This window comes from Stegostoma tigrinum, chromosome 25 (assembly GCF_030684315.1).
Source record: "Stegostoma tigrinum isolate sSteTig4 chromosome 25, sSteTig4.hap1, whole genome shotgun sequence".
Taxonomy (NCBI): Eukaryota; Metazoa; Chordata; class Chondrichthyes; order Orectolobiformes; family Stegostomatidae; genus Stegostoma; species Stegostoma tigrinum.
The window spans coordinates 10330260-10357369 of NC_081378.1; the positions used below are offsets into that span (position 1 = coordinate 10330260).

A 27110-nucleotide genomic window follows, 5' to 3' on the forward strand; every position below is an offset into this window, starting at 1 on the left:
AGAGTGATTGCCTGATCAGACCAGATTAACAGCCTCAATCAGGGAGCCCTGGCTGACAGAAATACATCAGGAAGGTCAGGAATTCTGCTCACTCCGAGAGCTGGCTGTAGAGGAGGCGGATCAGTGTCAAGGACTCTCCACGTGTAAATAATGGGTGACGGGATACCAGTTATCTCAGATTCCTCTACTGATTTCCTGTCATCCTCGTTGCCCCACCCCTTTTCAGGCAGTAGATTCCAGATTTCAGTGCAGCTCTTCATTCAGACATGACATATTGTGGGATGTGGCTGTTCCTGCAGCTTGTTCTTAGCTGCCGATGGGATTGAGTTTCTTCAAAGGGTGGGATGCAGTCTGTTTCAGCTGTGTTTATTCATTAAATTTTGAAGCAGTAAGGCAAGGAAAGTAATCAGCGAGTAATCATCACGATAATGTGATCTGAAAGCTGGCAAATCTACTGTGTGTAAAAAACGTCAGCCAACGGCAGCTCCTCACTGCCTGCAAGGTGAGTGACATTTTCCAGCTCTGTGTTTTTAACATGCACCCAATGAAGCAGACAAGAAAGATGCATTTATATAGCACCTTTTTTCCTGGTTGTTCAGTTCCCTCTTTTGGCTCCAAGATTTTTTTTTTAAACACAGTCTGAAGGTTAAATTTGACAACAAAAGGCTGATACAATTGTTGAAAAGTTTTATTTTAAAATACTGCTCAATAAAGGAATGTCTTTGTAAATGCAATCGCTCCAACAGTGACTGTAGATACCAGATTATCGTACTGAAGAGTCAACCGGAATTGTATGTTCTCACTGTTAGAGTGAGGAAGTGAAATCCAGGCAAGGAAAACAGGAAGCACTTTCTCCACACATGGCCTTGGAAATCTGGAATGCGTTTTGCCTGAACAGCTGTGGACAGTTGAAACAAAAGAGAGAGGAACAGAGAATAGGTTGTGAGGTTGGGATAAAGTGGATGAGAGGAGAGTTTGGTAGGATGTAAGCATTGACCACATGTTCCTTTCTGTAAGCTCGGTGTCGTTCTATGTATCTGGAGTTTTTAAGCCTGAAACATGATTTTGGAAGATTTTGAGGATCCCTTTAGTTAGCAGTGATCTTACAGTTACAAACAGGATGTAAATTGATATAATCATCATTTAATAGAGCATAATTTCAAATGTGATATGTTGGCAAATGTAGATGTAAAATGGGATCCAAGTGTCCTTGTACACCACCAGTAAGTTACAGCAAGCAGTCGGGAAGACAAACAATATGTTGGCCTATATTGCAAGAGGATTTGAGAGTAGAAGTAGGGATATCTTACTGCAGTTATATAGGTCAGGTGAGACCTGGAGTACTGCACGCAGTTTAGTCTCCCTACCTAAGAGAGATAGTGCAGCAGAAATTCACCAAGCTTTTACTGGAGATTGCACGATTGTCCTGTGAGGAGAGATTGGATCAACTAGGCCTGTACTCTTGAGAGTTTAGAACGATGAGCGGGATCTGATCGAAATGTATAAAGGTCTTACAGGGCTGGACAGACTAGATGGAGGGAGGGTGTTTTCCCTGATTGTGGAGTCTAGAACCAGGGCTCACTGTCTCAGGTACAAATAGACCATAAAGAACTGAGATGGGGAAACATTCTTCACTCAAAGTAGTGAACCTGTGGAGGGCCAAGTCACTGAATATATTCAAGACAGGGATTGATATGTTTTCAGATATTTAAGGCATCAAGGGAAGAAAGCAGGAATATGGCATTGAGATTGAGGATGTTGCCAGGTTTGGGGGGTTTGAGCTATTGGGGAGAGGCTGGGACTACTTTCTGAGGAGGATTGGAGGCTGAGAGCTGACCTCTTTTATAGAGGTTTATAAAATCATAAGGGTCATGGATAAAGTAAATGGACAAGATCTTTTCTCCGGGGTAGGGGTGTCCAAAACTGGAGGGAATAGGTTTAAGGTGAGAGAGGATGGATTTAAAAAGGGACCTAAGGAGCTACTTTTCAGGGGTGGTCCGTGTATGGACTGAGCTGCCCAAGGAAGTGGTGGAGGCTGGGACAATTGTAACATTTAAAAGGCACCTGGATGGGGATATGAAGAGGAAGGGTTTAGAGGGATATGGGACATACACTGGCAAATGGGACTTGATTTAATTAGGATATCTCGTTAGCATAGATGAGTTGGATGGAAGGGTCTGTTTCCATACTGTGTATCTCTGCCTCTATGATTCTATTGTGTATGTTTGTCGCTCCTTTCATTCTTCTACTCCATATCCCAGGTAGTCCTCTTTGCTCACCCCTAAATATAGGCAGACTGTCAATCCTGAGCCATTGATAGTTGGGCTGCGGTACTAATTCCAGAGACAAAGCTCAGTCGCCCTTATAAGGGCCTTCCACTTGGACTTATCCAAATGCGTGCAGATTGACCTTGTGGTACAGGCTAGTGTGTGGTGTCAGGGCTGCCCAGGTTCAGACCCAAAATAGCCAGCAATCTGTTCAGGTGAGACGGAATCAAATAGACGATCTGGGTCAGTGTTCTCCATTCTGTGGTCGTGAATAAGTCATTTGTCATTTTACTTATTTAAAATATTAATCTCTGGTGTTTTTAGCTCGTGCAGTATTTATAATTGAGTATGCTGGAGAGTGAACAGCTTCACAGTCTGATGCAGCAGCACACAACACATTCATCTTCTGAGAATTTGAGCATGATATTCTTAGGGTAATTTTAGAGTCAAATTTAGTTTTCCCTAATCTCGATTAAGCGGCAATTAGCACTGCCAACCGATAGAGCGGCATATTGTCACCCACCATAGCAGTACCTTCAAACTAGAGTGGGTTACCTTTTTTTTAAAAAAATTTAACCTACTTCACCTGGTCAACTTGTTCTGAGATGTTATGACAAATCTCTGGAGCAGGTGGGACTTGAACCTGGGCCTCCCAGTGCAGGGGTACCATCACTGCACCACAAGAGGTTGTTTATTTGTTATCTGCCTTTCTAAACATCCACCAGAGGCTCACAGCCAAATGGCACAGGAAGAGGCAGTCGTCCCCATATCTACTCTTGGCTGATCTTTGAAAGCAAGATCCAATTTGATACACTCGGCTGTTTTTTCTTTCCCATTGCCCTGACGTGAGTTTCCTCCAACAAGCTGTTTTTACCTGATGTGGCCAAAGTAACACAAGAAACTGGACGTGGAACGTGAGGGTATTGAAGGATCTAACAGAGATTCTATAACAGCCAACAGCAATGGAGCCTTTATTCCAGGGGGGCCATCACACCCCTTCTGATAGAGTTGTCCTTTCCAGTCAGAGGGCTTGACTGTGAGTGAAATAGGTAAGGGGTCAAGAGGACACGTTCCATGTATTCTCTATGTAGAATATACCTCTATCCAGCAGGTTCAAGGTATATTCAGTTTGATTGGGTCAGTGTAGATGAGTTAACTGACCAAAGCACTGCTGTACAGGAAGCCATTCAAGCTGGGATAGTGCAGGCTGGGAGGGACTGTGAAGCTGGGGGAGAAAATTAGGGGTTCCCCTTTTTAGCACCGAGATGAAGATTTATTTTTCTGAGGGGTGTGAGACTTTGGCCTTCTCTGCATCAGAAGCCATTAGAGGTGGGGTGGTCAAACATTTTTAAGGTGGAGGTAGAGAGATTATTAACAACAACAGCAGCAGAAACAGAAGTTGCTGGAAAAGCTCAGTATGCCTGGCAGCATCTTCAAAGAGAAAATCAGAGTTAACATTTTAAGTCCAGTGACCCTTCCTCAGAACTGGATAGATTATTAGTAGGCAATGAAATCAAATGTTACTGGGAGTTAATGGGAATGCGGAACAGCCATGACAATCTCAATTGGCAGAACAAGCTCAGGGGGCTGACTCGCCTATTTCTGTTCCTAAATTTATACCTTCATAAAACAATTACATCCTCCTGCACGTAAATATCTGGACTAATTTTAATCTGTACCTTTACAACATTGGAATATGATTTCAGTAGTTCTGAGGAATGTTCACTGGATCCAAAATGTTTTCTGCTTTCTCTCTACAGAATAATGCCAGACCTGCTGAGTTTCTCCAGCAGTTTGTTCTTCAGATTTCCAGCATCCACAGTTATTTTTGTATAATTTCAGTCATGCCTGAATACTTGAGGTGGTCCAAGGTAAGATGCAGCATAAGATCCTTGAAGATGCTGTGATAACATGGAATCGTAGAATCCCTGCAGTGCAGAAGGAGCTCATTGAGTTAATTGAATCTACACCAACCCTCCAAAAAGCGTCCCATCTGGGCACAGTCCCTTACCCTAACCCCACATTTACCGTGGCCGATCCACCTAACCTGCATATCTTCAGACCGTAGCGCACCCAGTGGAAACACTCTCAGACACAGGGAGAACGTGCAAACTTCACACAAACAGCTACCCCCACCCGAATCCCCTGAGGTTGGGATCAAACCTGGGTCCCTGGTGCTGTGAGGCAACAGTGCTAACCCCTGATCTGCCTTGCCATCCCAACATGCACATGTATAGAACATAGAACATAGAACATTACAGCACAGTACAGGCCCCTTCAGCCCTCGATGTTGTGCCGACCTGTCATACCATATCCGACGCATAAAGATATACTGACTGAAATACAACATCCGCCCTGCAGATTTTTACCTTTTTGTACTTACCAGTGAATGCTTCAATCATTTTTGGGTAGTACATTTCCACAGATAACAACTGTGTAATTATGGCCAATTATGTTAAATCTGTGTCCTCTGTTGACTGACTGTCCTGGTGGAATCTATTTCTCAATGGAAGCCCTTCATGCTTTTGAATATCTTAATTAATTCTCACCTCGTCATTTCTACTTTTCGAATAATCTCAGCCTCTTTGGTTTCTCCCCATTACCTGAGAAGACCCTTTTGTCATGCAGTACCATTCCTGCACATCTCTTCTGTTCCCCCCACATGGCGTGGAATATCTTGATGGCACCATGAGGATCCTGAATAGGGCATCATAGTCCAGCTGAAGGTTTTGCTTAATTTCCATTTGTGGGACAATATCTATTATGTAACTGGTTGATACCAACCTACTCTTGTCGAAGTTAGCCTAGCTCACCATCCCCAGAAGTTGTTTACATACTGTCCTTTCTTGTAAGCCTCCGGCATTGTCATAGCATGTACGAATGGGGAGCATGAAGAAAAATTACCTCTTATATGGCACCTTGTCACATCACTCAGAAATTGCCTGAGGGGTTTCATGATGAAATGGGTAGTCTTGTCCACTAAAGGTTGTTAAAAACCAATTTGTACACAGCAAGCTCCCATAAATGTACAGTTGAATGACTAGCAAGTTGCTTTGTACCTGCAATGATCAGAAGCAAAAACCTCCAGTTGATGCTTTCACCTCCATCCCTTCCATTAGGCAGCTGAGGTTAATTGCAGCTTCCCACATTACAATTGAACTGAGATCAATTAATGGAGTAGGGATCAATGTGTTTGATTGTATCATCCAGCTGTGTGCCAGACAGTGAACTTGTCAACTGATCTTGAGGGAGCACTTAAAAAAATCTACCATTAAGATCATCTGCTACGAATTCTATCCATGTTGTTTAACAGATGGTCTCGTGCTGCAAGTTAAGGAGAAATCGAGAAGCAATTCAGAGTTAAGATGTATTCCAGTTTCCCACCATACTGCTATTAAAACAAGAGGCCTTCAATTTGTTTAAGTATTTAGAAGTGTTGACTGTTCTTTTCCTCTTCAAACAAAGACCTATTACGTTTCAAGTCCTGACTGTCTATTTATCCACTTGGAGTACTATGAGCAGATTAGAGCACTGCACCTTGGGAAGGATGTATTGACCTTCAGGGGAATACAATGAAGGTTTTCGAGAGTGATACCTGAAGTTTAGGGGTTAAGTTGTGAGGAGAGATTATACAAATCAGGTTTTGTGTTTTTTTCTGTTTTCTCTAGAATGTAGAAGGTTAAGGTGTGATCTTATTAAAGTCTTCTGAATATTAACAGGAAAAGAAAGCATAGATAAATGTAACAAGGTGCGGAGTTGGAGAAACATAGCAGGCCAGGCAGCATCAAAGGAACAGGAAAACTGACGTTATGGGCTGTGATCCTACTTCCTGACCCAAAATGTCAGCTTTCCTGTTCCTCTGATGCTGCCTGGCCTGCTGTGTTCCTCCAGGTCCACACTATGTAATCTCTGATTCGAGCATCTGCAGCTCTTGGTATCTCACAGATAAATATAAACTATTTCCACTAATTGGAGATTTCAGAACAAGGTGCCATAGCTTAAAACTTACAGGCAAACCATTTAGAAGAGATGTTAGGAAGCACTTTTGCACACAAGGAGTGGTAGAGATTTGGAACTCACTTCCATAAACTGCTGCGGATTCTGAATCAGTTGCAAATTTTAAATCTGAGAGGTTCTTTTTGTTAGGCAAATGTATTAAGGCATATGGGTGTAAGGCAAGTATAGGGAGTTTCAGCCACCAATCAACCTCAATCTCATTGAATGGCAGAACAGGCTGTAAGAGTTAAGTGGCCTTGCCCTGTTCCTATATCAATGCTCACACTACCATGTATTAACGGACAAGGGTGAGAATTCCTTTGTTCAACATATGTAGCAGCATCATGCTTCTCATTTTTAAAAACAGTTTCTGTTCTTTTGGGAATCAGTTTCCCATTGAACTTGAAGAGTAATTCATTTGGGCATCTAAAAGCCCTGGAGATGATGAAGAGATTGTGGCATTCTGTCCTTCCCATATTTTACCTAATAGTGGAATTTTCTAATGTGTAAGAACATCATGTTTTTGGTTGCAGTAAATTACCCACATGAGCTGTCTCTTCAATGAAGTTCGTAGAATCCCTACAGTGAGGAAAGAGGCCACTTAACCCATCAAATGCTGCACCCAACACCCCCCACCCCCACCTAATCCCATTACCCCACATTTCCCATAGCCAATCCACCCTCTTTGGACTGTGAGAGGAAACCGGAGCACCCAGAGGAAACCCACACAAACTCGAGGAGAATGTGCAAACTCCACACAGACAGTTGCCCGAGGGTGGGATCAAACCCGGGTGTCTGACGCTGTGAGGCTGCAGTGGTAACCGCTGAGTGACTGTGCTGTCCAGTGTTCACTAACAGAGGGTGCCTGGTACCTGCAGAGCTGTACCCTTTTTAAATGCTTTCAGTGACTGCGGTACATTGTTCCCACTATGAAAATGGTATCGCTGGTTCACTGAAGTATGTTGCACAGCTACCTTGTTCCTGTAATTGCAATGTCGATTATACATCTGCAGTTAGTAATTGTTATCATAGCTATTTTTAAAGACAAGCACCATTTACATTAGAGATTCAGAAATGGCAAACCCAATACTAACCATCGACTGATTGCAAATCTTGATTGTCTTCATTCAGTGAGTCAGCTAATTATGGCTATTTATGGTCATTAGAACTATGCATACAAATAACCTATAATTAGCTGACCTGTCACCATTAAACCCAACAAATACTAGTCATTATCTTTCAAGATTCCTGATTATCTCCATTCAGAAAATTAAATATGTGACTGTGATGAAAATATTGCCTTCGTAGGTTAAAGAAAATTTGTTTCCAGTCTGTTTATATCCAAAATTCAGGTGTTTGTTTGATATTCAGTCTATGAGATTCCTATTTATCATCATGAATCTAACATGTCGATGTTAAATTTGCAACAGATTTGTCTTTCTCAACCCCCTTTCCCATGCCAGAAGTGGGACTGTTCTGCCATTCAATTTAATCCGTAACTCCAACTCCCAGCTTGCTTCTGTAACCCTTTTGTAGCTGGCTAACAAAAGCTTTGTTTCAAAATTTTGATTTCACCTCAGGAATTTTTTTGGGGGACACAGGGCTAGATTCTTGCCTGTGTGGATATATGGTAACAGAGATAATGGGAACTGCAGATGCTGGAGATTCCAAGATGATAAAATGTGAGGCTGGATGAACACAGCAGGCCAAGCAGCATCTCAGGAGCACATTGGTAAGATGTGGCTTCCTCCATGAGTTCTCATGAGTACTGGTTTATCAAGTAAGAATAGGAGAGGAGTACAGCAGACTCTGAACATTCTCTGAACCAGCATCCGTGCGTGTGCACTTTCCATGAGCGTACTCCAGATGATTTTTCTTCACATTATTCATTCACGGGATGAGAGCATCACTAGCCAGACATTTATTGCCCATTCCAGTGGTCAGTTAAGAATCAACCACATTCACGTTCTGAGGAACGGTCACCAGACCTGAGATGTTACCTCTAATTTTGCTTCACAGATTCTGCCAGACTTGCTGAGCTTTTCCAGCAACTTCTATATTTTTTCACATTGTGGTGGGTCTGGAGGCCAGACCAGGTAAGGATGGCAGTTTCCATCACTAAAGGAAATTAGTGAACCAGGTGGATCTTTCTGACAATCAATAATGGAGTGATGGTCATCATTTTGACTCCTAATTCCAGACTTCTATTGAATTCAAAATCCACCATCTGCCATTGTGGGGTTCGAGCACAGAATATTTTTTGGCCCCAGAATATTACCTGGGTCTCTGGATTAACACTCTCGTGAAAATACCACTGGGCTGTCACGCCCCCATATTGTGGTCAATGAGAATGCTGGCCAATTTTTATTTTGCGTTCCCCCTCTGGGCTCAGATGCAAAGAGAATTTTTAGCACACCTACTTCAGATCTAATGTCCTCACCTGTGTCAGTTGGATATTTTCTGCACTGGCTCCCAGCCTGGTACCGACCTGGGATTGAGATAATACCTGGCCTGGTCATTGCTTTTGTCTTTAAAACCCAGCAGTGGCATCGAAAGGCCATTCTTTAATCATGTGGTTTGACACCACTGAGTTTGGTTTCAGGTCAAACCAGTTGCAGAGAAGGCAAAGGCAAGAACTATCTTCAGCCTGAGATGTCACAAAGGTCCACAAACAGTATGAATGCATAATAAATATACATTGTAATTATAGCTATATCAGGCCTCAACCGGTTGTTATGTTTGGTGAGGACTAACATATCATTGTGTGCTCATGAGTGTTCATGTGAGTCCTCCAATCTAGATTATTGCCGTTTGGTGGTCTCCTTGCAAAGTGTGTGGTTTATCCCATCTCTGTCCCCACTGAACTGTTTATCCTTGGTAACAAAGTGTGATGAGGTAGTAGGTAGGAAATGAAGGTGCGGCTTGAGGTGGGAGGAAGGGATGGGTGAGAGGAAGAAAAGGTTAGGGGAGTGGAGACAGGCTGGGCTGGTTTTGGGATGCAGTTAAAATGGTTCGTGACTGGGGATGGAAAAATGGCTTGGGTGGTGGGGTCGTCCCCACCCTTGTCTGCCTTCCAGAGAGACCACTCTCTCCGTGACTCCCTTGTCCGCTCCACACTCCCCTCCAACCCCACCACGCCCAGCACCTTCCCTTGCAACCGCAGGAAGTGCTAGACTTGCCCCCACACCTCCCTCACCCCCATCCCAGACCCCAAGATGACCTTCCATATTAAGCAGATGTTCACCTGCACATCTGCCAATGTGGTATACTGTATACATTGTACCCGGTGTGGCTTCCTCTACATTGGGGAAACCAAGCGGAGGCTTGGGGACCGCTTTGCAGAACACCTCCGCTCGGTTCGCCATAAACAACTGCACCTCCCAGTCACGAACCATTTTAACTCTCCCTCCCATTCCTCGGACAACATGTCCATCATGGGCCTCCTGCAGTGCCACAAGGATGCCACCCGAAGGTTGCAAGAACAGGAACTCATATTCCGCTTGGGAACCCTGCGGCCCAATGGTATCAATGTGGACTTCACAAGCTTCAAAATCTCCCCTTCTCCCATTGCATCCCAAAACCAGCCCAGTTATTCCCCTCCCCCCACTGCATCACAAAGCCAGCCCAGCCTGTCTCGGCTTCCCTAACCTGTTCTTCCTCTCACCCATCCCTTCCTCCCACCTCAAGCCGCACCTCCATTTCCTACCTACTAACTTCAGCCCGCCTCCTTGACCTGTCTGTCTTCCCTGGACTGACCTATCCCCTCCCTACCTCCCCACCTATACTCTCCTCTCCCTATTTATTCCAGAACCCTCTCCCCATCCCCCTCTCTGATGAAGGGTCTAGGGCCGAAACATCAGCTTTTGTGCTCCTGAGACGCTGCTTGGCCTGCTGTGTTCATCCAGTTTCACACTTTATTATCTTGGATTCTCCAGCATCTGTGGTTCCCGTTATCACTGTTTATCCTTGGTGATTCACAGCTCAGTGACATGATCACAAAACTGCTCCAGGGCCCTACAGCACTTGTAAAATAGGCACCTATTTGATATTGATACTCACCCAACTTCTATAAGTTATTTTTTAATCCTGAGAATTTCTTTAAATCCATCCTCAATATTTTGTTAACCGGAACCCTCTGCTGACTTCCTGAGTGTGATCTGATGACCTGTTCCCTTCCCTTAGTGTGCATCCAGTCACAAGCACCAACAAACTGCCCCAAATGATTTGGCCACTCCCCGCCCTTCTACATCCTACTTTCCATGTGGCTTGAAATCATTTTCTTCATCTTGAAGCTTCCTGAGTCTACTGATGCATAATGCATAAAGGTGGATTAATCCCTTGGACCTGATCAGGTGTGCACCAGAAGCTTGTGGGAAGCTAGGGAAGAAATTTCTGGGACCCTTACTGAGGGATTTGTATCCTCGACAGCTACCAGTGGGGTGCCAGAAAACTGGAAGATGGCTAATATGGTACCATTATTTCAGAAATGTGGCAAGGAAAAGCCAGAGGACTATACCCGAAACGTCAGCCTTCCTGCTCCTCTGATGCTGCTTGGCCTGCTGTGTTCATCCAGCTCTACACTTTGATATCTCAGATTTTCAAGCATCTGCAGTTCCTACTATCTCTAGCCTGACATCAGTCTTGGGTTAGTTGTTGGAGGGGATTCTATGGGATGGAATTTACATATGTTTGGAAAGGCAAGGACTGATTAGGGATAGTCAACATGGCTTTGTGCATGGGAAATTGTGTCTCATTAACTAGATTGAATTTTTTAGAAGAATTGACTAAGAATGTTGAAGGCAGATTTAGGATATTTGGTTGGTGCAGAAAAGTTGGACCAAAGGCTGGTCTGTGCTGTAGAACTCGGTGACTTTATGAACCTGTGTGTTACGTCTGCTTTTCTAGCTCATTTTTTCATTCTTTGTGCAGGTCACTAGTCAGATGCTACGGCTTGAGGAACATTACACCTCAACAAGTATCACTGACCAGGATCATAATCCCACTTCTACCACTTGCTACTGGAAAGATTTCCAGGTTGATTATTAACCTATTTGGTGACCTTATCAATGGGCGATTTCATATCCAGTAAGTCCTGGGGTGGGGCCTAAACCCAGAATTTCTGACTGACTCAGACAGAGATGTTGCCCACTGTGTCACATAACCTCACCTCAGCCTTTTCTTATTGTATCAAAAGCCATGTGAGTTCCAACAGACAGCAACAAATGATAGAACACACACACACACACACACACCCTCTTCCCCCCCAACACTCACTCACACACACACACGCGCGCACACACACACACACACACACACACACACACACACACACACTCTTCCCCCCCAACACTCACTCACTCACTCACTCACACACACACACACACACACACACACACACACACACACTTCCCCCCAAAACTCTAGTGATAATATCTCATTTATCAGCTGTCTGTTTTACTTTGAAGTGAACTACTGACAATCAGTCACCCCACAAAACAAATACTTCCTGCTGTTTAGATCATGATGCTGTTTGTCAACCTTACTTTTACTAGAGCTCACCTTTAAGAACATTATGTGCATACCATGTTGTGATTCTGCCTGCCCTATTAATCTACAAACTGTACATGCAGAAGTTGTTGGTTTGTTAAATCTTCTGCCTCATAACTTGTTTTATTGTTTTAAATTATTTGATTCATGGAGTTAATTAATGCTTAATGATCAATTGTTTCTTAAACCATTTTCATTAACATGACACAAGATTGCTGTTGATGGTAATTTTTTTGTCTGAGAGGCCAATGGTGGAGGGCTGGTAGAGAACTTCCACTTTCATCACTGAGTATTGATTGAATTAGAACTAGCTGTCTGCAAGATTCTCACAGTAGCTCAGTGATTAGCACTGCTGCCTCACAGTGCCAGGAACCCAGGCTCAATTCCACTCTCCGGTGACTGTGTAGACTTTGCACATTCTCCGTGTGTTTGTGTGTGTTTCCTCTGGGTGCTCTGGTTTCTTCCCACAGTCCAAAGATGTGCAGGTTAGATGGATTGGCCGTGCTAAATTGCCCATAGTGTTTAAGGATGTGTAGACAATGTGGGTTTTTCAGGGGATGGGCCTGGGTAGGATGCTCTGAGGGTTGGTGTTTACTTGTTGGGCTGAAGGGCTTGTTTCCACACTGTGAGGATTCTATGAAATTGTTCTGGCAAAATTGGGGCTCCATTGAACGGTACTATCTCCTCATCCCCGTTCATCTTCGAGAGCAACTTAAAGAGCGTTGTGTATCTTTCTCTTGAGGGACCAATTGAAGGTTGCATTTTATTAGGCACCTCTCTCTGATGATGGTTTTGCTTGGAAGGGGCATGTGTTGAAGAGTTTGGTCTTGAGGTCAGCTAGTTGGAACTAGCAGAAAATGTATCTACAACTTTTATCTGCTCTCATCAACTGAAGTGCAGTGTCAAGAAGAGATTACACCCGAAGGTTGCAGGAACAGCAATTCATATTCCGCCTGGGAACCCTGCAGCCATATGGTATCAATGTGGACTTCACCAGTTTCAAAATCTCCCCTTCCCCTACTGCATCCCTAAACTAGCCCAGTTCGTCCCCTCCCCCCACTGCACCACACAACCAGCCCAGCTCTTCCCCCCCCCCACCCACTGCATCCCAAAGCCAGTCCAACCTGTCTCTGCCTCCCTAACTGGTTCTTCCTCTCACCCATCCCTTCCTCCCACCCCAAGCCGCACCCCCAGCTACCTACTAACCTCATCCCACCTCCTTGACTTGTCCGTCTTCCCTGGACTGACCTATCCCCTCCCTACCTCCCCACCTATACTCTCTCCACCTATCTTCTTTACTCTCCATCTTGGGTCCGCTTCCCCCTCTCTCCCTATTTATTCCAGTTCCCTCTCCCCATCCCCCTCTCTGATGAAGGGTCTAGGCCCGAAACGTCAGCTTTTGTGCTCCTGAGATGCTGCTTGGCCTGCTGTGTTCATCCAGCCTCACATTTTATTATCTTGCAGTGTCAAGAATTTGGCTTTTGTTCCCATCGATTAGTCAATGTCATAATCGGCTCCTGCTAACATTTTCCTACACTGATTTGGGATTCAGACTCCTTTGAAATCTCAATCTTCTACCAGGGAAATCAGTTGAACTAAGTAACATTGATTCACTTGTGGGGAAAGTAGAAAAGGCATATGAGGAAATGGGGACAAGATGGGTACAGTGGTAGCCCGAGCCTATTCAGTTTCTCCCTATAGCTCAAAACCTCCAATCCTGGCAACATCCTTGTAAATCTTTTTTTAACCCTTCCAAGTTTCACAACATCCTTCCAAAACATGGGAGGAGGCTCCAGTGCAGCATGGAGTGGTTGGGCTGAATATCTTAGTCATAGAGATGCACAGCACGGAAACAGACTGTTTGGTCCAGCTCGTCCAAGCCAACCAGATATCCTATAGAAATCTAGTACCATTAGTCAGCATTTGGCCTATATCCCTCTAAACCTTTCCTATTTATATACCCATCCAGATGCCTTTTAAATGTTGTAATTGTACCAGCCTCCATCATTTCCTCTGTTAGCTCATTCCATACATGCAACACCCTCTGCATGAAAAAGTTACCCATTAAATCCCTTTTACATCTTTCCCCTCTCACCTTAAGCCTACGCCCTCTAGTTTTGGCCTCTTCCACCCTGGGGATAAAGACTTGGTTATTCACCCTATCTATGCCCCCAACCCCCATGATTTTATAAACCTCTATAAGGTCACCCCTCAGCTTCCATCACTCCAGGGAAAATAGCCCCAGCCTATTCAGTTTCTCCCTGTAGCTCAAACCCTCCAACCCTGGCAACATCCTTATAAATATATTTTGAACCCTTCCAAGTTTCACAACATCCTTCCAGTATGAGAGATACCAGAATTGCTTGCAATACTCCAAAAGTGTCCTTTGCAGCCAACTCCTATACTCAATTGACTGATAAAATAAAGCATACCAAACACCACCTTCACTATCCTACCTAACGGCAACTCAATTTTCAAGGAATTATAAGCCTGCACTCCAAGATCTGTTTGTTCAGCGACAGTCCCCAGGACCTTACCATTACGTGCATAAGTCCTACCCTGATTGATGCAATGTAATTAGGCAGCTGATAACAGCACTTTTTTTCAAGCCATCAAGACACAAATCAAACAGGTCAACGTCTGTGTGCAAAGAGTATAATTGCTAGCCTGGATCCACCCCACATGACTCAGTTTAGACACCCTGGGGTTAACTGTATGCCTTTACACAACAAACATGCAGGGTCATCTGATCTCTTGCTCAGATGTGTTTAACGACATGATCTAAATCCAGACATTGCTTTGCAAACTGGTAGCTCAAGTATCTGCCTTGCCTCTGAAAGTTCCCTGTCGTGCCTCCAGTCTGTGCTAGGAAATAAGGACCGGAGCAGGTGTTCAATGTGCCACTAACCAGTGACCATTCTAAATGTGAGCATTTTTACTTTGGAACTACACAGCAAAATCAATCTGACGTCTTATAATCTAGTGTAGCGTTATTTTTTGTTATTACCTTAAATCTACTTTTAAATCATAGGGTGCGCACTCTATGGTCAAAGGTAATGCATGTTTTCACCATCTAATTATGTTAGACTTGCAATGTACTTGCAATCTCACTGACTGGGGTTTAATGCACCTACTCTATGACCCTTCAGTCCTGTGCTCCAACCCAAGTCCTGCTGCCTCAGATGTTGGAGGAGCTCCTCCACTTGCTACAGCCTTGTGCGTGCAGTGTGTATTATTTTTGCTTTCCTGTTGGCATTTAGACCTCGGTTGTTGAGAAACACAGCTGCATTATTAAAACATCAACAGCTTTGCCAAAGCATGGGCCTCGCTGTAAAATTCATTTCTTGAATGCACTGCACACTCTCAATAAAAAATAATTACAGTGGATGGTTTCCATTTGCTATTTCTATTCCGTAAATGCCCCTGTGGCCCCAAAACTGGAGGAATAAAAGTTGGTTTTCCAGGCAAGTAATATCACCTTGCCCTTGTCTCCTAGTCAAACGTCGCTTTGGAAAATAAAAATGCAATTTTTTTTCCACTCTGTTGACCCAACTACATCGCAAAGTTGTGCCTGATTTGTTTCCAAGCATCTGTCAGTACAAGTTTTATGTTTTTCTTTATATGACTTTCTCTATTTTGCTTTTAGATGGACTTATTGATTTGGGGATATGAGGGACGAGGGCAGGACATTCAGCCTCTCAAATCACTCTGTCAGATCGTGGCAGATTTATACTTTGTCTCTACTTATGTTGCCTTATACTTCCAGAGTGACGGGTTGGCTGGGCCACGCTCTAGCTGAGGGAGGTGTCTGTGCCCTGGTGGTGCTTACACTGTGCAACATGATCATGTTTACATCTCAGCTGTGAGCTCCACAGTGGCATATCGACCACACTAAGCAGCTAAGGTTGGGAGTTCAACCACCTTGGAACAGAGAAGACAAAGGAGATTGCTTGAGAGGTCCAAAAGCATAACGCATCTCGGTAGCATTCAAAACTAAACGTTTCTGTTGTCTAACAAGTCTCAGACCCTAGGGGGTAGGTTTATGATGATTGCTCAAAGAGCCTTGAAATAAGTCCGTGAAGGCCAGAATCCCATCACTGTGTCACCCTTTATTTACATGTGTATAGTACATGACACTGACCCAGCTAGCTCACAGCTGGCTCTCATAAACAGAATCTCTCTGATGAAGGGTCTAGGCCCGAAACGTCAGCTTTTGTGCTCCTGAGATGCTGCTGGGCCGGCTGTGTTCATCCAGCCTCACATTTTATTATCCCTGACACTCCTGTTCATATCTGTCAGCCAGGGCTCCCTGATTGGGGCTGTTAACCTGGACGAACTGGCTGACTTCATCCCAATTGCTACAAGCTTGAGGTGACATGGAAAATGTTCTTTTCACAAGGTGACTGCTTAGGATTTGTAATCTCCTGCTTGGCAGGGTGACAGTGACAGATCCAATAGTATCAGAGATAATGGGAACTGCAGATGCTGGAGAATTCCAAGATAATAAAATGTGAGGCTGGATGAACACAGCAGGCCAAGCAGCATCTCAGGAGCACAAAAGCTGACATTTCGGGCCTAGACCCTTCATCAGAGAGGGGGATGGGGTGAGGGAACTGGAATAAATAGGGAGAGAGGGGGAGGCGGACCGAAGATGGAGAGAAAAGAGGCGAAGACGGCGGAAAAACTGCTCTATATCCAACCGTGACTGGTATTCGTTGATGTGTGGTTGTAGGGGGACAAAGGTGACCCCCTTCCTCAGGACTGACCGTTCGTCCTCAGTCAGTGGGAGGTCTGGGGGGATGGTGAAGATGCGGCAGGGTTCAGTGTGACTGTCTTCTCTGGGGTTGCTGGCTGTGGAGGTTGTGGGTAGAGCGATGATGTCGTCGGCCGTGGGCGGGGTTCCGTCGGCGTTGGCTGTGGGCGGGGTGCCGTCGGCCGTGGGCGGGGTTCCGTCGGCGTTGGCTGTGGGCGGGGTGCCGTCGGCTGTGGGCGGGGTTCCGTCGGCGTCGGCCGTGGGTGGGGTTCCGTCGGTGTCGGCCGTGGGCGGGGTTCCGTCGGCGGTTGGAGGATCGGGGTGGGCGGCAGCAGCTGCGGTGAGGGTGGTGTGTGAGGTGTTGTACCTGGAAGTGGAGGTGGTGACTGCAGCAGCGGTTCCGGAATTTCTGTGGCTGGCGGAGGCGGATGTGACGTCATCGGTGGGGTCTCCGGCCGTGTCCTCATGGTCAATGGCGGCGGGTGCATGGTGGGGGATCCAATAGTGTTTGTTTTTAAAGGGAATTGTTGGATCGTTGAAGAGTGAGATTGTCCACTTGCTGTGAATGGCCTCCATGTTGTGTTCGATCAAACTGCAGCTCAGCCCGATCTGTAGGCAGCAGGTGCATGTACCCCCTCATCCATGGGCATTGGCAACCATCATCTGCCAAGCCTTCACCGCCATCATGGCACCTCTCTGATACACTGCCAGGGCTGTGTGGAGCACAGACATTCATTGTGGGGCAAGACGGGCAACTGGTTTTGAAAGGCTGCAGAAGCGCACTTTCGGTATTCCCTGGTGGGATGTGGGCATCGTTGGCTGGGCAGCATTTATTGCCCATTCCGGATGGCCCTTGAGAATGCGGTGGTGAGCTGCCTCCTTGCATCCTGCAGCCTATGTGCTATAGGGAGACCTGCAACGCCCTTCGGAAGGGAATTCCAGACTCGGATGCAGCAACAGTGAAGGAATGGCGATATACTTCCAAGGCACAGCAGACATGTAGTCCTTATTTCCTGGCCAACTTGGTGTATTTTTACCCCTTTTCTTTGTAGCACTTACCACGACGTTGCTGAGCAGTTTCTTGACAGACTTTTGGAGAGAGAATGAAAAATGCTGTCTGCTCAATTGGTGGGACTTGGACGTCTAACATCACCACAGGAGCAGTTCCTCTCTCCTCCTGTGAGGGGCAGGGTTCTCTCCTGAGGAGGTGAGAAGCCCGAGGTCTGGCAGCCATTCCATGTGAATGGCCACTCTGTCCTATCCCAGAGTGACCCCAGGTGACGACCACAACCAAGACTGAGGACTGCTCTCCTCCTTTGCACCAAGCATCAGGACCTCCAAGACCCCATTAGAGAATTGTGACTCCATCTTCCCCTCATCTGAAATTGTCTTCTGGAAGCCTACTTGAACAAAGCGGAAGAGCTTTGCAATGGGAATGCCTGTCTGGGTGCACAGCAGCTGGTTTGGGTGTAAGGGCTGTCAGTCTTTTGAAGCAATACCCGCCAAGTGGCGAGTTTTGGAATGATACTTCTTAAGATCAGGGTGGAGACTGCTGACGGATACCATAGAGGGTGGGAACCATAGTAATGTTGCCTGTTCACTGCGATACAGTGAGAAAACCCACAAGGCCTCACGGAAGTCCTACCAAAGATTGACACAATCTGGGCTTGGCTGAGAAAGATGTAAGATTCAGTCCGTTGATCCTGTGATGTGCACAGTTAAATGTTCAGATCTCTGAGTCTTCTATCAATCCTGATGAAGGGAGTTCTTGAAAGATTTTGAAAGGAGCATCGTGGAAGTCCAGTGATTTTACAAGTTGACAGCCGTAAAGTAGATGGAGCGAGCCCGCTGACTCCATGCTAATTATCAAAGGAGGAAATGAACATTGGGTATCAGTGTGGAATGTCTTCATACTCTGCTGAAGGTGAATGCCATGCTGCTATTTACCTGTCAGGGCTTTCTGACTGACAGACCACAGGAATCACCAGCCTCTCTACATAGCCTGGGGCACAAATACAGAAACACAATAACAGCAGTGACAGGAGAATTAAGCCGCGATCTCAATACTTCAGGTACTGAAATATGGCCCAGGCCAGTGGATGCATGCCGTGTGGAATTTGAGGATGGTTGTTGAACCTATTTCACAAGTTGCACTGTTGGCTGTACCTGAGGAGTCAAGAGCACAAGCACTGACCTGAAAAATAGATTCTCAAGATCCACCAGGGTCCTTTTTATGTTTTGTGAATGATTGTCATGTTTAAAACAAAATCCTCAAAATTTCTGTTCCATCCCACGATGCATTTACAGATGTCATTATTCCTGTGTGAGCTGCACAGCTTTTGCATTGGGATTCCACTTCTGTTTATCCAGAAAGTGCTCATCTCCTCTCAAGGGGTTTAACCCATACCTGGAAAATTATTTCCACTCATGCCAACCACTGCCTGGGACCCCTTCTGCTCTTGTAGATCAGAAGGCTGCTTCTTTAAGTTCTGCTGTGGGAGAGAAGCCCTCTCCTGTGGACCACCAACAGTGACAAATTATAAGCAGCTTTCTGTAGGTTGAAGTCGAGAGCCACTAACTCATTGGGCACTGTGCCAGTCATTTCCCTGATGGGGTGATCTTCCTGTTAGCAAAGCCTGCTGAATTCCAAATGTGGGTTCCAGTCATCACCAGCAATTTTCTGAATTGACCCGAATCCTTGATTCCAGAACTGTCCCCAGTGCCTGCAGGGGCCTTCATTCGAAAAAGATGTCACTGGGTATTAATGAGTCGGAGGTTTGACTACCTGATGTGCTGTCTGCTGCATTCTTGTCCACAGACCAGTTGTAGCTATTGTTTCTGAATTTTTCCCCAAAGACTATCAGGAAACTCAAAGCAATCTTGTTCTAGGACAGACTTGCCATTAGCAGGACTGCAGTGGATGTTCCCTCGGCTGATACTGGGGTGGCAGGACTGTCCAATGTGGTGAAATTGTTTTGATTGGGCCTGTATTAGCTAGAATTTAGAAGGATGTACGGAATCCCTACAGTGTGGAAACAGGCCATTCAGCCCCAATAAATCCTCACCGACTCTCCGAAGATCATCCTCCCCCCCCACCCTGTCCATGTAACCCTGCATTTCCCATAGCTAACCCACCTAACCTCCACATCCCTGGACACAAGGGGTAATTTAGCATGGCCAATCCACCTAACCTGCACATCCCTGGACACAAGGGGTAATTTAGCATGGCCAATCCACTTAACCTGCACGTCGCTGGACTGTTGGAAGAAATCCACGCAGAAATCAGGTAAATGTGCAGACTCCACACAGTCACTGGAAGCTGAAGTTGAATCTAGGCCTGTGGCACTGCGAGGCAGCGGTGTTAGCCACTAAGCCACCGTGCCACCCATAGGATAGTGGGGATCTGATTGCAGTCTATAAAATTCCAACAGGACTAGACAGTCTAGGTGCAGGAAGGATATTTCCCCTGATTGGGGAGTCTAGAACAAGGGCTCACATTCTTCACATATGCTGTGGGCCAGTTAGAACTGAGATGGGGAAATATTTCTTCACTCAAAGAGTAGCGAAGCTGTGGAGCTCTCTACCGCCGAAGACTGTACTGCCCAAGTTACTGAATATAGACAAGAAAGAGAGAACGAAATGTTAAAGAAGAGGTATAGGGAGAAAATGGGAATGTAACATTGAGAGAGAGGATCCATCGTCATCAAATTAAATGGAGGAACAGGTTTGGAGGACCGACTGGTCTACTTCCTGCTCTCTATGTATTATGGCATCGTAAACGTATTTATGAAGGATTATTACAATCTGCAGTACTCTGCCTGACCGTGCTGGAAGCAGATTCAGTAGTAACTGTCAAAAGGGAATTGGATTTATCTATGAAGGCAGAGAGAAAAGAAGATTTCAAAAGACTGGCACATGAGGGGAATAAACTGGCAGTGTTGTGAGGCTAAGAAGGGAAAATGGGTCTGACTTGAATACTGTATAAAGAGGCAGCATGAATTTAATGGACTGAGTGGCCTCCTCCTGAGTCACGATGACTGTGTTTGTAAAGGAGTCATTTGCAGGGCTGTGGGGAAAGGGAGGAGGAGGAATAATTAAGTAGCTGTATCAAAGATGCCAGAGATGCAATCAACAATATCACCCACTCCTGTGCTCTCTGAATCTCGGATTTCCTCTGGTAAACATGAACATATTATAATAAAAGAATCATTTGGAGTAATTCTTTCCTATTCCACAGCAGCCGCCATCATGGAGAATGGACATGGTATTTATTTATGTGACAGGGATATATTGTTTGTAAATTGAGATTGAAAGGTCTACGATACCCAGTCATTCCACAATCTGGAGTTGGCACCAGACAGTAACCACGCTGACTGACTGTCTTCTCCACCATTTGCAGTCTTTGAAGTCGTCAATAATTCCCCGCCCCCACCCCTATCCCAGTACATAGCTGTTTATCTTCCAAGTAACTACTGTCAAATCTTTGCTGCGGCCCTTTAATGTGTGCAGCCCTTTTAATGGCTTCTTGTTACAGCTGAATAGGGAGCTGGGAGCTCACCACAAATGCATTATTAACTGAGTCTTGTTTAGCACCATATTTACCATGCCATTGAAGATGTACCCTCTGAAGTTTTGTTTGCAACAGAAGGTGATTGCCAAAGCAGTCAAACAAGGGACCAACATTGCAGCAACCATTAAACGGAAGGGGATTGATCAAAGAGGGAAAAGCTTGTCAGATCCAGAGGCTCATTTGCAGTGGTAATATATTTTTAGTGTTTCTCTGCAATTTTAGTTGCTGAAGGGCCTGCAGTGGTGTCAACAAACATCACTCTTCAGTGAGTATTTCTGTAAAGCACAGATAAAGGGCTTTGCAATCAGTACAAATCAATGCAAATCTTTGTACTGTTGTCTTTTCTTTCACGCTTATTTAACAGTTCCCCCACATTATAACCAGAATCAGTCTGCCACAACGTGAACTTTTCTTCTCATAAACAGACCTGGATTTATGTAGTGCCTTTCAAAACCTCATGATATCCCCCAAATACTTTTCAGCAAATAAATGTTGTTTGTGGTGTGGTTGCCATTGCAATATAGGAATCAGGGTAGCTATTTTTGTGCACAGAAAGCTCCCACAAGCAACAATGTGATAATGACTGCTTAGCCTGTTTCTGTGATATTTCGTGAGAGATAAATCAATATTAACTAGCGAGAATACTCTTGCTGCTCTGCAAAACTGTGGAGTTTTTTGCATCCATAAGATCTGAGGGGGCAGATGAGACGTAAGACAAAAATGCCTTTGTGCTCCATTGGAATGGCAATTTGGATATTCCTGGAGTGAGGCTTGAAACCCCAACATTTTGACTTTGAGATGAGAATGCTGTGTGCTCAGCCGTAGCTGACAATATGTGACCATTTGGGAAATGGGCTGGCGGCAGCCTGGGCCTGAAACTGTAAGTGAATGTTCAATTATTGATGACGTGGAGACTCTGCTGTTTAAAAAGATGCCTTATGTCAACAACGATTTGCATTTATATAACGCTCTTGATGTAAATGAAAACACCCAAGGCACTTCACAGAAGCACAATGAGATGAACAGAACTGATTCAAACATGGCACTTGATCATCACATGATATGGTTGAGGCAAAATGCTTGAATACACTGAAGGGAAACCTAGAAACGTACATCAACAGAGGAAGGAATAGAATATGGAGATAGGGTTAGATTGAGACATGGCTTGCATGATGCAGGAGCTAGTATAGGCCAGATGGACCCAATAGCCTATTTCTCTGCTGTAAATTCAAAACTATTCTCTTCATGACTTTTCTTTTCCTGTGTGTGTCTGGTAGAACAGGCAGAGAGTGTTCTAACAGACTATGCACTTTAGTTTCTCAACGTTGAATGAAGATGTTGATATCACAACCATGACGATATGAGGAAATTCTTCCCTGCAGAAACCATTCTCGGTGTTATTGTGATGGAATGCCCCTTACAGTGACTTGGGAGCAGCTCCTGATCAATGGCTTTCAGTAAAAAAAAATTCTGGCCTTAGAGACACTTGGGGATAAACTGGAAAGGAAAAGCAAGTCAGTTTTCAAATTAAGATGGGTTAATACAGCAACAGTGAAGAGGATCCATTGAGCCTTATAGGTCAGGTAGGTCCCAGCATCAGTCATTGTTCTTTGCTGAGTTGGCTGAGAACAGCTAGGGTGTTAATGAAGATGTTATCAGTTGGATTACATCTGGACTAAGGAGGTAAAGTAGCCAATTTTCCCAATCACATCCAAAGAAATTGACCGTGAAATATTCTGTATACATGAACATATGGACAATAGGAGGCTCTGTTGTGATACCTGTATGGTCAAGCATAACTTATCATCCATGGGTATGTGCCAACTCAGTTGTTTTAGCTGTTCACTCTTGATTTCTGAGTAAAAGTCAAACATTTACTGCCCATTCCTAACAGCCTTGAGAAGATGGTCGGAAAGCTATCTTCTCGAACTCTTGGGAAGTACTGTCGGGAAAAGAGTTCCAGGATTTTGATCCAGTGATAGTGAAGGAATGCTTATATAATTCCGAGTGTTGACGGTGTATGGTTTGGAGTGGAATGTATGGGTGGTGGTGTCCCAAAATGCTTGCTACCTTCTTCTAAGTGATAGGTTTCATAGGTGCTGTTGAGTAAACCTAGGTGAATCACTACAGTGCATCTTGTAGATGGCACTCTGTAATGCCAAGGTGGGCCAGTGTTGAAGGGAATGAATACATGCAGGTGGTGGATGGGGTGCCAACCAAGCAAGCTACTCTGTCCTGGACAGTTCTGAGCTCCTTGAGTGTTGCTGGAGCTGCAGACATTCAGGGGAGTGGGGAGTGTTCCATCACAGTCCTGATTTGTGCATTTTAGATATTGAAAGACTTTGAGGAGTTGGTTTGTGAAACTCACTGCGAATTCCCAGTCTCCAAACTGCTCTTGTCATCATAGTATTTATGTAGTTGGTTTATTTAAGTTTCTATTTAAAGTGTATAACTGGTCTGATTCCTTTTGCTTAGGAGTAAGAAACATAGAAAATTGGAACAGGGTAGGCCATTTGGTCCATCAGACTCAATCAGCCATTCAACATGATCATGGCTAATCCTATACCTCAATGTTATACTCTTCCCATTCACCTTACTCCTTGATGCCTTTAACCTCTAGAAATATGTTTCTTTCTTGATCATATTTGGTGACTTCGAATTCCACAGCCTTCTGTCGCAGAGAATCACTCAGGCTCAGAGCTCTGAGTGAAGTCATTTCTCATCACGTGGGTCTGCAATGGCTTACCTCATATCCTGACACTGAGCTCTGGAACTCCAGCACAACAGGAAACATTATCCTTGCATCCAGTCCATCCAGCCCTGGCAGGATCTTTTAGTTTTCAGTAAGATCCCCTCCCATTCTTCTAAAATCCCATGAAATCACAGGTCCAGTCAACCTAATAGCTCCTCGTATTGAAAAACGTGCCATTCCCGGAACTGAAAGCTGGAGTAAACCACACCTGAGCCCACTCAACCATTCAATAAAATCATCTTCTGCACTAACTTCACTTGTTTCCCCTATCCTTATGTCGCTTGTGCTGAAAAATCTATTCATCTCAGCGTTGGATATTCTCAGTATCTGAGCATTCGTAGTTCCCTAGGGTAGAGAATTCAAAGACTGATAAGACCTTGGGTGAAGGGATATCTAATCATCTCAGACAGAGATGACTGACCTCTTGGGCTGCTTGGTAGAGTTTGCACATTCTCCCTATGTCTGTGTGGGTTTCCTCCGGGTGCTCCAGTTTCCTCCCACAGTGCAAATATGTGCAGATTAGATGGATTGGCCATGGGAAATGCAGTGTTACAGGGATAGGATAAGAGGGATTGTCTGGGAGGGATGCTTTTCAGAATGCTAATATGAACTCAGTGGGCTGAATGGCCTGCTTTCACACTTATAGGGATTTTATGTATCTTATCCCGAGACCATGCCATGGACTTCTAAACTCCATAACCAAGGGGAAAGCAAGTTCTCAGCATCTACGCTTAGGGTTACTAACTTTCCAGGATTGGCCTGGAGTCCAAGAATTACACAAAAATCACCAGTGCTCTTCTGCGGAAATAAAAAGTAACCCAGAAACTTCAAGCAAAATACTCCATTTTGACTCTTTTTTTTGAAAACTTGTTTGAGTGAATTGTAAGGAAGTGGAAAATTGAAGGTAAAAAAAGAGTAAATTTAATGATAGTCCATCATCGTCCAGTTGAGTCACAAGTCTTTTGGCTTTCTAACAGCATTGGGGGTTGGTTAGCTTAGCTGCCTGGATGCCTGGTTTGATGTACAGAGTGATGCCAGCAGTGTGGATTCAGCCCCCACTTTTCAGCTTCTGCCGTCACTTGAGGTGTGGTGAACCTCTGGTTAAACCACCACCAGTTCTCTTGCTGTCGCACTCTCTTTTTGTCTGTCTGCCACTCGCTCACACACACACATAAACACTACTCACTGTCAGTCTCGCTCTCGCTCTCTCTAACACGTATGAGAGTAGCCCTTTACCAGTTGCGATTAGAATATGGTGTTCCACAAGAATGGATGTGTTGGCCAATCAGGGGCTGGAGTTTAGGAGAATATCATGCATTGTAGCCTCTGGGAATAAGTATGCTCTCAGTTGTCAACTATCTATCCTGTCAAATTCTTTCAGAAACATTGCCCTTGCATCCAATCTATCCAGCCCTTTCAATGAAATCAATTGGCTTCTGCCCCTCCCATTATTTTACTTCTCATGGTGACACTGACCACCTCATCCTCGATTTCAAGGCCTAAGTCAATTGTGTGGATTAAATGCTGCCCAAGTGCTGAGCCACGCAGAACCCTAATCATTAGCTGTGCTGTGGTTCTTTTTTTGATGCAAATGCAGGATGTTGTAGTCTGAGACTTCACATCAAAATTCATTGGGTGTGCTTAATGCTTGTTGCAGCCCATTTAACTGATCACAGTCTCACATTCCGACCATATCCTTCTGAATCTGCAGATTTGGGAACTTAGGAACAGGAGTAGATACATATTCACCCCGTCAGTATGCTCTGCCATAACAGATAATGCCTTAGAATTTACTTGAACAGCATATTCCAGTGGTCCCCCCATATCCCTTGATGTTATTAGTAAATTTGATCACATTCAATATTCTAATAGCCATTGCAATCTAAGAAAAATGCCAAAAACCTTTCTGGCCTCGCTGGTATAGTCACACAGCAATTGTGTCTGACGTATTTGTACGAAGTCTTTATCTCCCATCCACCTGATCACTCACTTTGAACAAATAAACTGAATCTTTGAAATTAGTGGAGCAATTGATTATCGCCTTGGTTGACCATTCTGCTGTCTGCCACGGAGAGAATGTTAGCCAGTTTCAAGCAGACGGATTGCAGCAATGTAACAAAGAACAGCCATTGTGATGCTTTAATGGGAAGGTGTTGCAAGATCATGCCCCTGGCCCAGACTTCCTTTCACCTGGAGCAAGTTTGTGATTGGAGGTCAAAGTTAATGGATGGAATCTCCTGTAAGGCATGTTGAATTGTGCAACTGCACTCCTGGTATGAATTCCAGGTGTCTGCCACTCCACACCAGCTGCAGAACTCACTTAAATGTGCCCTAAGGTGCTTATTGGGTAATTTTGACAATGGTGTTGCTCCTAGCTTACAGTTTTTCAACCGAGTATAATCATGATCATGTGTCACTTGGCTATAGGCCAGAAGGTTCTACAGTGAGGGGAAGAAAAGGAGCATTCACCTCCTATCTTTCATAATTCGAGGACATCCCAAAGCACTTGACATCCGAGGCAATATCTTCAAGTTGTGGAAACCAAAGGTGATCATGTAGGCAGCCAATTTCGGCGCAGTAAGGTTCTGCAAATAGTGGTGGGATAATTGTCCATTATTCTGTTTGTGGTCCGTGATAGTTTGCCAAAATGACCTCACTTCCTTGAACAGCAAACTGAGGGGTTATATGCATTTGTCTCTGCAAATAGAAATTGGCTGATTTGCAGCCATTTTCTGGCCTGGCTATTTCTGCCTTTCCAGTAATTGATGACAGAGGAGGTGCCATGGCTCCCTGAGCTGCAGTAGTCATCCAGAGTTCATCAAGTGGCCATTGTACAGGGGTGCTCCTGGAAAATGCGCAGTTGCAGATCAGAAGAAAGATTTAAAAGGGACCTGAGGGGCAACTTTTTCACACAGAGTGTGGAATGATCTGCCAGAGGAAATGGTAGGTACAGGTACAGTTACAACATTTAAAAGGCATTTGGATAGGTAAATGAATGGGAAGTGTTTAGAGGGATATGGGCCAACCATAGGCAAGTGGGACTAGTTTAGATTGGGAAATTTGGTCGGCATGGACATGCTGGACCGAAGGACTGAAAACAACAAATGCTGGAGATCACAGCAAGTCAGACAGCATCCATGGAGAGAGAGCAAGCTAATGTTTTGAATCTAGACGTCTCCTCTTCAGAGCTGAAGTGAAGCGGTGAGGGGACAGCATGTACGCTAT

The 27110-nt window shown here is 44.8% G+C and overlaps 1 protein-coding gene across 24 annotated transcripts in view; it reads left to right on the plus strand.

Annotated features, from left to right (window-relative positions):
• Positions 1–27110, plus strand: part of celf2 (cugbp, Elav-like family member 2) — a 910164-nt gene that overhangs the window by 437790 nt on the left and 445264 nt on the right. Inside the window, exon 1 of one of the 24 annotated variants that reach the window (XM_059654475.1) lies at positions 478–502. The exons of the other annotated variants lie outside the window; for them this stretch is intronic. The gene's annotated coding sequence lies outside the window, so the exon portion shown is untranslated. Of the gene's footprint in view, positions 1–477; positions 503–27110 lie in introns of those variants that run through there. 24 annotated transcript variants of the gene reach the window in all.